Source organism: Perna viridis, chromosome 1, assembly GCF_037379345.1.
Source record: "Perna viridis isolate PV_CMFRI_1.1 ecotype Kerala chromosome 1, ASM3737934v1, whole genome shotgun sequence".
NCBI lineage: Eukaryota > Metazoa > Mollusca > Bivalvia > Mytilida > Mytilidae > Perna > Perna viridis.
Window position 1 is genome coordinate 32,909,245 of NC_142445.1, and position 14,362 is coordinate 32,923,606.

A 14,362-nucleotide genomic window follows, 5' to 3' on the forward strand; every position below is an offset into this window, starting at 1 on the left:
TTAGGCCATGTACAAATGTAGGTATCAGGGACATTATGTTTAACCATTATAAATGAAACATTTATGCATCCATTCTTAAATATTTTCGTATGTGTTATTTAAGGTAGATACATGACATTCTCTTCTAATTTGAACGCTTGATTTGTTATAGCTATAAATGATCAAATATTACTGCTGCTGCTGTGGAGGTTGCTACAATCAATCTGCTATTTTCTTGGGTTTATTAAATTCATAAAATTGTCAGAATTTGAATGGAATTTTATTGCAGGAAATTGATATAATGGAGCAGCAGGTGCTTAAACGTGCCTATAGAGTAACAGATTCCCACAGAAGAGGAAGAAAGGGAATAGCTGCATCCTCTTATGAAAATATTATGCAACAATGTAAGTATTTGTATTCATGAAAGTTCAATTAAAAGTGTACATGTATGCACACAATGTACCAGTACTAATTGTTATTCCTAATGTGAGATACATGAACAATGATGTGCAATTTCCCGCTCCAGTGGTCTGGTTAAGTTTCCAGGATTAGGTCTGTTTCTCAGTAACTATGAATGGTAGGTCAACAATATTTTGTATGTGGTTTGGTTACAATGAGTAAATGTCAGAATGGCACATGTCAAGTGGCCTTGACCTCAATTTCCCGCTCCAGTGGTCAGGTTAAGTTTCCAGGATTAGGTCTGTTTCTCAGTAACTATGAATGATATGTCAACAATATTTGGTGTATGGGTTGGATGCTGACATACTCCCAAAGATACATCTGAACAGCAAGTTATGTATGATGGTCCCCCCCTTCGTATGGACGAAATCAACTCGGATGTAAAATTTAACCAAAGTCAGTGATGCATGAAATGAAGGTTAAATAGACCTTAAATGGGTGAGATGCTGACAGTTTTCCCCCAAGACGTCTCCACAAGAACTTTCATGATTGTATGTAACATGGTATCATTATATCTCAAATTTTGGTACTGAGTATATCATTTTGAAAGACCTGAGTTAGATTTGTTGATATTATAGAGACTGGTTCTCGACAATTCTTGTCAGAAAGTCCAATTTCAATATCTTCCCTCCCTTATATTATTTAATATTTGATGTAGTTTGTTGGTTGGTTGAAAATATTTATTTTATCAGGCCATATTATGTGATTGTCACTTGTGACGTCATCAACGTTTTACTCTTCATGAAACGCTGAGTTTCAATTAAATCATAAGGAATAGCTGTAATACTAGTATTTTTTCCGCATATTCGAAATAACCCCAGTCCCGTGGTGCACACTTCAAAACAACCGTAATAGCGGGTTATTTCTTCATATACCGAAAAAATATGACAGACATTCTTTAAATGCAGTGATCCATCCACTACAAACAAGATTGCTACGCGTAGCCATGTGTCCGCCGCCGCCACAGAAAAGTGGGAATGCAATATGTTACATTGTATATGTTAATTTGGAGGTACTATTTTATAAAATGCAATGTTCTGTAGGTATAATAATAGTTGTATTTTTTTAAATCCTGTCACTATCCACAGTTGTGGATGGTGACAGGATAGTGGATATTGTATGGTGGATAATAAGTTGTATAAAACATGAGTGTTCCTATGTTGTAGTATGCATTAAGTTTATAATATAGGATTAAACTCCGTTTTAAAAGTCACATACAAATATATAATTTGTGAGTGAATTGGTCCCGTTTATACTCCAATAAATTCCTTTCAAACGGTGTTTAATCCTTATAATTTTTTTTAAATTTGATTAATTTCTCTGTAATAAATGCCAATTTAACGTTTTTATGCATTTGATTGGCTCGGCGTATGAATTTATAAGGTGAACTTGAACGTAGTTCGATCAACGTCGTTTATCGAAAAATAAACGACTTTTGAAACTGCTACCGGAAGTCAATTCAGCCAATCAAGTCAGCGTATTTCCTGATATGGAAATCATATAAGAATAATAGTCCCATAACTCCTGTAAAATTTGTCGAATCAAAATGGCGGCAGGATACGATCAACTGCATATGGTGGCAAACAATCTAACAAAATTTCAGCAAAATATATTGTTTGGTTTTTGAGGAGTTGCGTCTACAAAGTGTTCCTATGTTGTATTATGCATTAAACTAATAAAGTCCCATAACACCTGTAAAATTTGTCGAACCAAAATGGCGGCAGGATATGATCAACTACATATGGTGGCCAACAATCTTACAAAATTTCAGCAAAATCTCTTCAGAGGTTTCCAAGAAGTTGCGTCCACAAAGTGTTCCTATATTGTTATATGAATTAAGTCGATAAAGTCCCATGACGCCTGTAAATTTTGTTGAATCAAAATGGTGGTACTACATGATCAACTACATATGGTGGCGAACAATCATACGAAATTTCAGCAAAATCCATCCAGGTTTTTCAAAGGAGTTGCATCCAAAAAAAACGTGACGGACGGACGGACGCTATGTCCCTCCGTCACGTTGCGGCGGGGGACAATAAAGCTAGTCTGTGGGAATTAGATATCAACAGACTTGGAGGTCGGACTGACTTTCCTATAAAATAATACATTTTTTTTGTTTCCAAATTTTTTTATAGAATACCTTTCATTTGTCAAATATCATACATAGAAAACAAAAGAAACACAAAATATATATATACAGTATTAATCAAAATTAGGTGTTATTCCCCTATTGACTTCAACCAACCAGGAAAAAGCCATCGACTACAAAAATTATTGTACAGTGCCATTTCTCAATGATATTGACTACATAGTACTGTGGTGAGGTTTGGGGATGTATTTCTTGTAAAACACATGAAAAATATCTATAGCAAAATTTCAATTTGGCAAGGCAGCAATCAATGTCCGAAACAAAAGCTCGGCGTCAGCGTATGAAGTGAGGATGGGGAACTGATCCCTTCTTTTTCCGGTAAGCAATTCGACAATATTCATAAATTCATTGCTACAGCCACGCTCTGGAAAATTCTCTGTATATTCGTCCATAGGTTGTCAATTGTTTGTAAATTGCATGGTAAAGGGAACGAACAGTCTCTTCCACCAAAGATCTCCGGCTGGTAGTATAACATATTTGGAATACCACTTGGTGTCACAACTTCAGCACGTTGATTCCTTATTCTGTGTGAATTCCAGTTCTCCGCAAACATGTCCAGTTGATATTGGATAACGGAGAGGAAGCAAAATCGAACACATTCTTTATGTACTAGATATGATCCACTAAGAACCCCTGTATCTTGGAAATCCTGGAAGCGATTTCTCCAAAACTGGGTGAAACACGTTTTAAGGCTACCCAAAACCTTTCTATACGTTGATTTCCAACTGACCTGCCGATGAGAAAAGAGTTTTGTCCCGCCATATCATCATTATGATTATATCGCAACGATCTTTATAAATCCCGAATTATGACGTTTTCTGTTCCTGCATCCGATCGAACAACTCTTGGAAGCATCCTCCTTTGTTTGATCCAATTAAGATACCAGTACTCAACATATCTCGGGTTATTGTTAGAGGGACTTGCTATCAACCATAAAATTTTACGGGAGTATCCATCGATCGCCCCATGTATAGCTATGCCGTAGGGTTTTAATTTATCGTAACCATCGACATGAATCAGATAGTTTGGTCCAGTATTGTAATACACTCTCCTTCGAAGAACTCGGCGCGATCTATCAAGTACACCCTGTTGGTCTATTGTTCTTAGGCACAGCCTGACTCTTATTTGCGTAATACAAAGGCCAAAGCCTATGTTTAGAGTCTTCCACATAGTTTTGTATCCGGCATCAGCCATGCCATTCTGGTGTAAAGCCAAGATGGTCATTACAACTGTATTTAATGGTGACTGGTTATTACGCCGTCTGAGATTTAATCTTCTCTTAAGTCTCTTTAACATTGAACAACTCATAAATGTACCATGAACAAACAAAAGAAATCCACAAATCTGAAGGGACGTGTAACATAAATGGTGATAGTATCAGACTAAATCAGGCACAGCAGCATCGTCACCTGGGTACGGAATACCTGCTACATTATGCATACCAACACAAAGGAGACAACACAGAACCTGAAACATAAAACTGAAATAACACTTATGTCGTACTGATTAATTTGTTGCTAAAACAGTGACGAAAACCTTTATAATTCCTAACAAAAGCTTTTTTGAGATTTTCACAATAGTAAATATAATCAATATATACAGCGGCAAAAATCATATAAATATATGTGACAAGAGTCCTTTCCGGACATCCGTGCCCGATCAAAAATACATGTCTGGGCCTTCTGGGTTCCACACTCGGGACGTGTTCTGGTACTTTTCTGTAGAAAGCATGGGTAAAAAAGGAACGACTTTAGTGAAATTTGAACATTTTAGACGTTTATTTAAGGTTTATTTGAAAGTCTAAACATAGCGTTCGGTCGAAATAAAATGAAAATCAAGGTAGCATACATATATCTATGTATGGCGACCATCTTGGATTTCGAATCAACATAAAAAAATACAAAAATTGTAGATGACCATCATCTGATCATATTTGCCTCAGTAAGGGGTCTAGTAGACATCCCTGCCTCAAATCATGTCAATCTACAAAACGATTTTCAAAATTAGACATTCTGTATGTTTTGCTGAAAAGGATAAATTTTGATCATTTTAATCTTTGTTTAGTTGTAGCGGCCTTGAATCTGGTGTTCCATGCATGAAACATATTTCTATTTTACTTTCAACGTTACCTTTATTACCTTTAAAATATGGCTTCCTTCCATTCTGTTTGACACTTTTAAAAATTTATTAGACTGCAGTTGACCGAGCAGCTGAAATAGAGATATTCAATTTAAACATGCGAATAACAGCAAGAACTTTTATTCGGTCGATTGTTTGTTTGTTTTTTTAATGTTTAATGTGTGTATTATGTGTTCGCATATTAAGCAAGTTGAAGCAGAAAATGATAAAAAGGATGTTCTTATAGCACCGTGCCTTAATGACCACTGTCTTCTAATGACTATTATTACTCCTCGGTGTACTTTGGTCACGAGAAGGATACATCCATTTTTTCGTTGACAACTAAATATATGACCTAATGCATGTGAGGAACTCTGTAAGATACGAGTCCTTAATTAAGCACCATCATCTGTTGGTCTCAACTCAAGTATGATAACCCATTTGCACTTGTACTTTGGCCCGCAGAGTGCTCACAAACAGCAGAATTTTTTTTATTAAAATATTATTCTACTTAACTTTTAAAAACCCCAATTAAAATGACAAATTTGCCATTTTTTGCGAGTTCTTTTCTTACACTTCATCATATATATTTACATATAAACTTTTACAGGTATGTAATGGCGTAAAGATGATGAAATATGATCAGAAGTCCATGGCTACAGTGTAGTTAAGGACTTCTGATATGATAAATTATTGTTATTGTTTTAAATTACATGTGTCCGGTTATTCCGACCTCTGACCAAGATAATCGTTCGGACTGAAAAAAAGAAAGGCTCTCACAATCTAAAAGCCCGACTGATTTAAACCAAACTTGGTTCAACTTGTCGGGAAAAAATACTTTTCATTTCCCTTCCATTCAAACAATAATTGTCTTGACATGTTTTTCTATCAATGATCTCTATCAAGATTGTGCTAAGTATTTGTTGATAATACAACACTAGGCATTGGCGGATCCAGGGGGAGGGTCCGGGGGTCGGAACCCTTTTTTTTCTTCATAGTATATGTAAAAATTACGTTAACATTGCCGAAAATTAGCTCCCAAAGTCGTCCGTTTTTTCTCGAAACCCCTTTTTTACTGGAACCCCCATTTTTATTTTTTTAAAGATCCGCGACTGCTATATCCCCACCCCTTGAAAACAAAACAAAACAAAGCAAAACTCCTCACCTTTGACTGTTTTCCACTCCCACTATGGTGACAACACCTCACTGGCTTGTCCGGAAAGTAAAATATTGACCGTGGGAATCTGACCACGACAACGAATAAAGTTAATATCAAATAAACAAGTTGACATTATTTGTCGAATTTCATCGACAAGTAGAATTTAACATGTCGACATCTTGTTTTTATGTAATTACATTTATATGAGCAAGTAGACATTGTAAATTCAATTTTTGCTTTATTATTCCGACATGTTGATTTCAACATGACGATATATCACAAGATGAACAATTTGACGTTATATATTGACATCATCAATAAACAAGTTGAATTCAACATGTCGACGTCTTACTAATATGTTATTACATTATTATTAGCAAGTCGATATTGTAATTCATTTTTTTTTCTACATCATTCCGACATGTTATCTTCAACATGATAATTTGATTCCAGCTTATAACGCACAACAGAACTTATTATTCTGACTTATTTGCCACAAAGTATCTTTACAAGGGGTGTACCATAAATCAGCCCTAATTTTCTTGCAAAGTTTGTTATAGAACTTTCAATGCAGAAGCATCAAATTACGTGGAGAGAAAGTGTCATGGGCATGCCAAAGCTACGAACTTATAAGGACACATTTTGAGTGCAATCATATGTTAAAACAAACATGCCTAGAAAGGATAGATCACAAATAGCTCGAATAAGATAGAAAAAGGCCGTTATAGGGACGTGTCTGCTGATAAATGACTTTATAAAATATGCAACTTACGCTTAATAGAAGATAAAAAAAAACACTTTCTGTTACACTGCCCAAAGTACTCCGATGACAGAGAAAATATGATTTCGCTATTTGAAGCCCGAAACCAATGTGACTTGACCACGCTACCAGATGAACAAAAACTAAAAACTCTGATTCAGTGTCGATACGAAAATTGTTTCCAAGTTCATCAGTGAAGCCGTTAAAAATAAGCACAAACTATCTGAAATTGTATTTAGATTGATCTTCCTACAAAACATTTGGTTTAAATTTTGAAATATCTTTGCTGACATTACCTTTTTTATTGAAAGTGTTCGAATATTGATATTTAGCTAGTTTTGAAAAGAAAGTGCATAGTAAGCCTGTGAAGGCCGGCTGACTTTTTAAGTAATACATTGTTTCATAACATGTTCAGGTTGCATTATAATAATAAATATATATATATTTATCACATTCAGTAGTTGATCTTGAACTATCAAAAAGGGAGATATCTATTAAAAATTAAGTATTTATATGTAGCCAAACAAACTTTTAAAGCATAAAGGGTCCCGGCTAATCTGCTGGAAATTTTCCTAAATATGTTAAAAATGACTTGATTACATTTTGATTATATAAGAAATTGCCCATTCTGAAATTTTCAATCATTATCATTGTGGCTGACCTGTGATTTAAATACCCTATATCACACCCCTAGACCTATATCGCATATTCTATATCACACCCCTAGACTTATATTGCATGCCCTAAATCACAAGCCTAGACCTATTTAGCAAACCCTTAGGCCTATATAGCAGACTGTACAAATGTATGTTACACCCCTAGACCTATATGGCATACTGTATATCACACCTTTAGACCTACATGTATATCACATGCCCTATATCACACCGCTGGACTATATCGCACCCTTAGACATACATATATACATCATATACTGTACATCACTCCCCTAGACCTATATGTATACATCATACCCTATATCACACACCTAGACCTATATTGCACACCCTGTATCACATATTTAGACCTACATGTACATCGCATACCCTATATCATACCCTAGACCTGTATTGCATACCTTATATCACATCCTACACAGAACACACTTGAAGTATAATTAAAATATATGGTTTAATGAACATGACATGCCAAAATTTGTATCTGATGTGGTATCAACCCTCGAACAATATATCACCCTGCCGACCAATGGCTCTTAGTGGGTTGACATAGGAGTCTAGTGTTGATACCGCATGTGATACAGATTTTGGCATGTAATATTCAGTAAGAAATGTACATGTATATTATATCCATATACATGTAAGTCATAATCAATATCAATTATCAATTGATTATCAATATGGTTCTTTTTTAGTGCATTATCAAGATATATCAGATAATTTATTTAGAATGCAGATCTTAAAGTTAGATACAGGTTTTTCATGACACATGAATGACACAGTCAATTAGGTTAGAAATTCTATGTCCATGAATGTGATGGATATCAAGGCAACCAAAAGTAGACCTTTCCTAAGATTTGATTTTCAGGGACATTCATGCATGTACAACGTATATGTATTAGATAAGTGAATGTATACATAAGTTTGTTCATAGACTTCCAATGTACACAACGATTTAAAATTTTCAGAACTGGTGATAATTCTCCTGTAAACATTGCTAGTGTAGAACAGTTGTCATATTTCTTAGCAAAATTTGCAGTTTATATTTGTATGTCTGTGAACAGAAAATTTATACTGAAAACTACAAAAATACATGTGCATGTACTCTAACTATGGTTACTGGCATATGCAGTACAGTATTAATTAAAGATTTCATACTTGAAATTATATTTGTAATATGATAATACATGTATCTAATTTGTTATCTACTTTACAGTGTGACATTAATTGCTCATAGATAAATCAACATACAGGGATGGATCCAGATATCTTGAAATGGGGGTCCAGACATCATAATAAATCATCAGGTAACTAGAAGCCATACATGGGAGAAGCCATAAAGCAATATCATCAGTCAACTTTCCATTTTCTGTATTTAGAAGATTTTTGTCTAGTACATAGAATGACTTTAATTTATTGTTTAAACTCACCACTTCAAACCACTCTAATGATCTTCCTGGTTATGAGGGGATGCTGTTTTAACAATTACCACCTGTCAGCCAGGTGGAAAGTAACCTATTCTACTCTTACTTATGTTACCTGTTATTAACAGTTATTGAAACAAAGATGTGATCATGAAGTACACTGTACCACATTTTTGTATAGTTTGTTATGTTTTATTTAAGGTAAATTTGAATTATTTTGGAGAAAGAAGTGTTTATTTTTTTCTTAATTAATACGGCTGATAGAAATATTTTAAGAATAAAATTTCAGAACACTAAAATATAGTATATATTTATTGTATTAACATTTTATAATGTAGGACAGAAATTATAATATTACAGAAATGCTGTTTACAAAATTTCAATCAACCAGTATTGACTGAGTGGCTTAAAAACCAGTAAAAAACTGGGACAATGATAACCGCCCAACCTCTATTTTTGCCTGATTTTGCATACCATTATATGTACATGTAACAATATTTCTCGTCAAGAGGAGGTTTCTGTACTTCCATATCATGTGGTTAAAATACATGTATATTTTCATGCATTTACATCGTAACATATTGTATTTATCAAACTTTAAGACTGTTATTATTTTCCCTTGATTTCTTTTCAGTGGTTATCCCTTTTAAAGTTTCATTAGATGTAGCGAGAAGAAAGCAAAAGCAAAATGGTCTATTTTTGTGCTGGGACACAATTTAAGCATGAAATAAAGTTCGTGATTCTCAAGTGCTGTTACATGTCAACATCTCTTAATAAAAGCTACAAATATGAAGTCTGATTTCTTAACACTTATTTGTTTGCAAAACATAACAGTTATTTATATTGTTATCTTATACATATTTGTGAAATAATCATGCAGAAAAAAAATGAAAGAAATGCACATACATTGTTGAAGGCAGATAAGTATAAAACACTCTGCTTAAGCGCAATAGTGATTCATCATAAAAAGTGGTACTCATGGGGTAGGGTTCACTAGTAACCTTTTTGTTTTGGAGAGTAGAAAAGATGGATTTATATTCAGAGTGCATTTGTAATAAAGAAAGATAGATTATTTCTTGTATTCAGTACATCCCTTTATCCTTGACTTTCCAACTTGATTGGAATCTCAAATTGCTAAAATATATGAGGTATAAAGTTTTTGAAACTGCATAGAAGTTTTGATATCGAGTTTGTATCCTTGTTTGATTTGAAAAAATTCCTAGAGAAAGGTAATCATTATTGTAAAAAAAGTGTATAGTTTAGACATTTTCATCTCAGGTTTGAAAACTTACAATTATGACACATTTATTCATTTAATCTATTACAAATCACTGTCAAAGTGATCACAAATAAGGAGAAGTTTTTTGCTTACTTCTCCCTTTAGATTAGGTCCTTGGTCAACCTCCCTTAGTCCACATGATTCATTTCTACTTCATGCATCTCCAACCCGAAATTTCAAAGTGTGGATTCATTTTTACTTTGAAAATTCATCCAATATTGATAATTGAAGTGATTCCCAGTGGAGATCATATTTTTGAAGAAATGCTAGTTTGGGTGTAAAGTGTCCAGAAACGTAAACAGCCGGAAATATCAAAAGCAATAATAGAAAAGATCCATAAATACATTCATAAACAAGCAGTATTGATATGCATTTCATTAAAACAGATGGTTACTCTTTAAAATGACCAAGTTTTTGATCGGTTTATTTAGCTTGCAATTTGGTGACATGAATATCTATGAGGTTTTCCTTGACTCAGTGCCTCAGCACTTTGATTTAAGTCGTTAATAGTGTTAGCGACTTCTTGCACTCGTAATTTCTGTATTTCATATTCGCATATGATTTGCATAAATTTGTAGTTATATGTCACACAATCCAGCAGATCTTGGCCGTGTTCACCGACACAGCGTCATAGTTCTAGCTTCATACGAGATCAAAATGTACTTATTAAATATCATACACGTGTGTTCTACGCGTGTTTCTTGCTTACGTATGAGAACGGGAAGTTTACATGAATTGATCGCTTAGCTTTGAACATCAGCCAGTATCCGATTCAGGCACTGAGGCTCGTTACAAGACTATATAGGTCATGTACATTAGCGCGCCCCGATATTTATGAATATTCATTGTCAGCTGCTTAATCTGTTTCATCAACTAGTTTCCTGCCAATATCTTAAGAGACCCAAAGATCGTAAAAACGTAACCTTTTTAAAACATATCATACACATGTCTATGCGTGTTTTTTGCTTGTATTAGAACGGGAAGTTTACATTAAAAGATAAAATTGTCAATTAGCATTGAATTTATGTAATATTACCCAGTTTCCCATGCGAACACACGACGTTCCTTACAATTGATAATATAAAGGTCATGTATATTATTAGGGCACCGATATCTATATATAGCCATTCAGGTTACAAAATAGTACGCATGGGAACTAAGATTTTAGTAGAAGTCATCCGATTTTAGAGCATATCACATTTGTACCATTTCGGATGTTGAAAGTATGCCAAAATCAGTGACAATGAATATTTGACGATTAGCGACTTTGAAGACTTCAGTCTTTGATTTTTTACATTTTCTGCATTTCCAACAGTGCAGTATATTTTTCCAAAGTTTTGTCTTTAATAGTTAAAGAAATACTATTCATTTTAAATGGTGATGCTCTTTGAACTTTGGTAGCAATACTATTGAATATTTGTTACATTTCCTCAAATGCACCTCATGGTATGCTTTTAATGAAAAGAAAATATGCCCAAGTTAATTCAAACACCGTGACCACTCTTTCGTGGACGTACTTCCCCGACAGTTAAAGTAGGGAAAAGTATTCAGACCCAAGTAGGATCTGAGAGTAGGCCAGAGCGTCTACATAGCAGCCCAACCGATATTAGGACATACTCTGGCCGAGTTCTTCGATCAGGTATCCCGAAAGCTAGGCTCCACTACGTACCAACTATAGTTGGTTCTACTAATCACCACCATCGACCGTGAGAGGCCTGTATAGGTATTCAATGTCGTTAACAAAAAAAAAAAAACAATTATCATCAAGTATTGTCACCGTCCGTACGAGGCCCGACAGGGTAGTCAAGGACGTTAAAAACCTCTCAGTCAAATACTGTCACCCTCTTCGGTAGACGCACTTCCAAGACAGAATGGGGGAAATGCTTTGATCTGGGAGTAGACAAGAGCGTCTACACAGCAGCCCAGCCGCTAGTAGGACACACTCTGACCGGGTTCTTCGGTCAGGTATCCAGAAGGCCGGCTCTGCTACCAACACCCGTTGGTTCTACTAACCCACTAACATTGACTGCGAGAGACCTGTGTTGGTATTCAAGGTCGTTAAAAACCCCAATCATCATCAAATACCGTCACTGACACTTATGGTTTGTTGATGAAGATTTATTGCATATTCCAATAGTTATTATCATTAAATAGATAGAATAATGAGTAGATGTGCACAATGTTTTTGATAGAAGTAGAAATGTATGTAAATTAAATGGTTTTTTTTTTCATTTACTTTTTAGAATATAAACTTCAGAATTTCAGTTAGATTTGGAGGAATCTACCACAAAAAGGGGCGTACCAACATTAACTAATTACATTGCATACCGAAAAAGGTCCTTAATTACTAGAGTGGTTGTCTCATTCATATATTACAACAGTAAAACCCATGAAGTTTGTAAAATTTGTCGTGAAAATGTCATTTCACACGTCCCGCCTACAAAAAACCATGGGGATTTTTTTAGATCACCTGGCCGAAGGGTCAATTGAGCTATTGCCATCATTATGTGTCTGTCGTCATCGTCCGTCGTCGTCCGTTAACTCTTTTAAACATCATCTCCTCTAAAATCATTGTAACCAAACTTTACATGAACGTTCATAATAATTCTAATGTGGGGATTTTTGATCTAGCGAAAAACACGGCCACCATTACTTAAAAAGGACCATAGGGGTCAAATTGCATAATGGGATGGATCTATGTGGAAATTTTCAGAAGGATACGTTGACGAATGAATGAGTTATGGGCTGAATTTTACATTTCCAACTTTGATGGGTTGAAACAAAAATTAGCATGATTGTTGCGAAAAACATGACCGCCATTACTAAAAATAAACAAATAACGGTCAAATTGCAGGATTTTCATCTTTGGAAATCTTCTCCTCTGGATGGATTATAACCAAACATGGCATGAAAGTTTGTTAGGATATCCTTAACAATGAGTGTCTTGAGATTTTTTGTCTGCTGTAAAACTTGGCTACCATTACTAAAATGAGGATTTGTGGGAATAATTCGAGAACCAATTAGTTTTAAGGGTTTATCCAAATTTTCACGGGGTAAAATTGATCAGCGTGGTGAGACGGACCTATGCCGAAATTTTCATTAAGATCTGTTGATCGATTTTGGAGTTATTGCCCTTCAAGAGTCAGGAAACGATTATGAGAGCTGAAAACCGGGTGGACAACCAAGATGATCTCGATTGATTAAATGATTATTGTGACAATAGTACTCTAAAGAGTTTATCTTTAGAAAGCTAAAAAGACTATATCTTGACCAGGTGAACTATTCAGGCTGTCTAGAAGCTCTAGTAATATAATTAAAATAAAAAATGAAGGACTGACATATTATGTTGTTTTTTTCACACTGATTTTATTTTATGTACTGAGAATATGGAAGCCTTGAAAAGTAAATTTCGTCTCAGGAAAGTGGTGGTCGGTTTAACTTTTTTAAAAATTGTATTACTAGTGTGGACAACACAGACTGGTATTGCCCGAGGGGCAAGTATGGACGCAGACTGGTATTGCCCAAAGAGCAAATTTTAACATACATATTGAAAGAGTTTTGAGAAGTCTTGAAAGAGTAACCAATGAAACCAAGATTCTAGCGGAAATAAAAGGAATGTAATCCAGGGACAAAGACCAGACTTGGAAAACAGACAAACACAACAATGAACATAAAGTAACTAAAATAATACATAAAAGTAACAAAAGTAAATGAGAAACTCGGACTCCACTTAATACTGGGAACATGACCAAAGTGCACCGGTAGGGTGAACGTGTTTGCATCGTCCAGAAAATTCCTCCATTTACTGAGATCAATAATTGAATTGTGCACATATTTACAAATATATATTTAACATGCGTTACTAAATATCTACTGATATCAATGAATGCGGAACAAATTCCACAATATGACATGCCACAACCATGACATGTCATATACATATTCTTCCTTGAAGGTGTACTTGCATGGATGTGTAGAACTTGCTATGTCATGTTAATAAGGATTGGGCATTCACTTTATGTAGGTTAGCTTGGTAAAATTCTGGGCTCTCAGTTTTTTTTTTAGATTACCAGAAACCGACAGTGTGGTATCTGTCAGTTACATGGATGGCCCTAATTTTAAAATGGTAGGGGCCATAAACTAAAAAATTAAATAGAAGCAATCATTAATTAATATTTAGTATATCATATCAAAATGTCATAACAATTGGACAACCATAACCATAAAGTCATCACACGAAAATCAAGTGAATATGGACGACGACGACACGGACGCCGCCGACGATGACGACGCTGTCGGCACCACTTCGTTGACTCTATTATATTAAACACACACACACATACACAAATATATATATA

At 34.8% G+C, this 14,362-nt stretch overlaps 1 long non-coding RNA gene and 1 pseudogene across 1 annotated transcript; one reads left to right on the plus strand and one right to left on the minus strand.

The window, feature by feature from the left end:
• The first annotated feature begins 275 nt into the window (after positions 1 to 275).
• On the plus strand, positions 276 to 9,466 carry LOC148628430 (uncharacterized). The gene is made up of 3 exons (XR_015919341.1): positions 276 to 383; positions 8,518 to 8,608; positions 9,360 to 9,466. It is a non-coding gene; the product is annotated as an uncharacterized LOC148628430 (long non-coding RNA).
• LOC148628431 (uncharacterized) lies at positions 2,749 to 4,749 on the minus strand (annotated as a pseudogene).
• Positions 9,467 to 14,362: the final 4,896 nt, after the last annotated feature.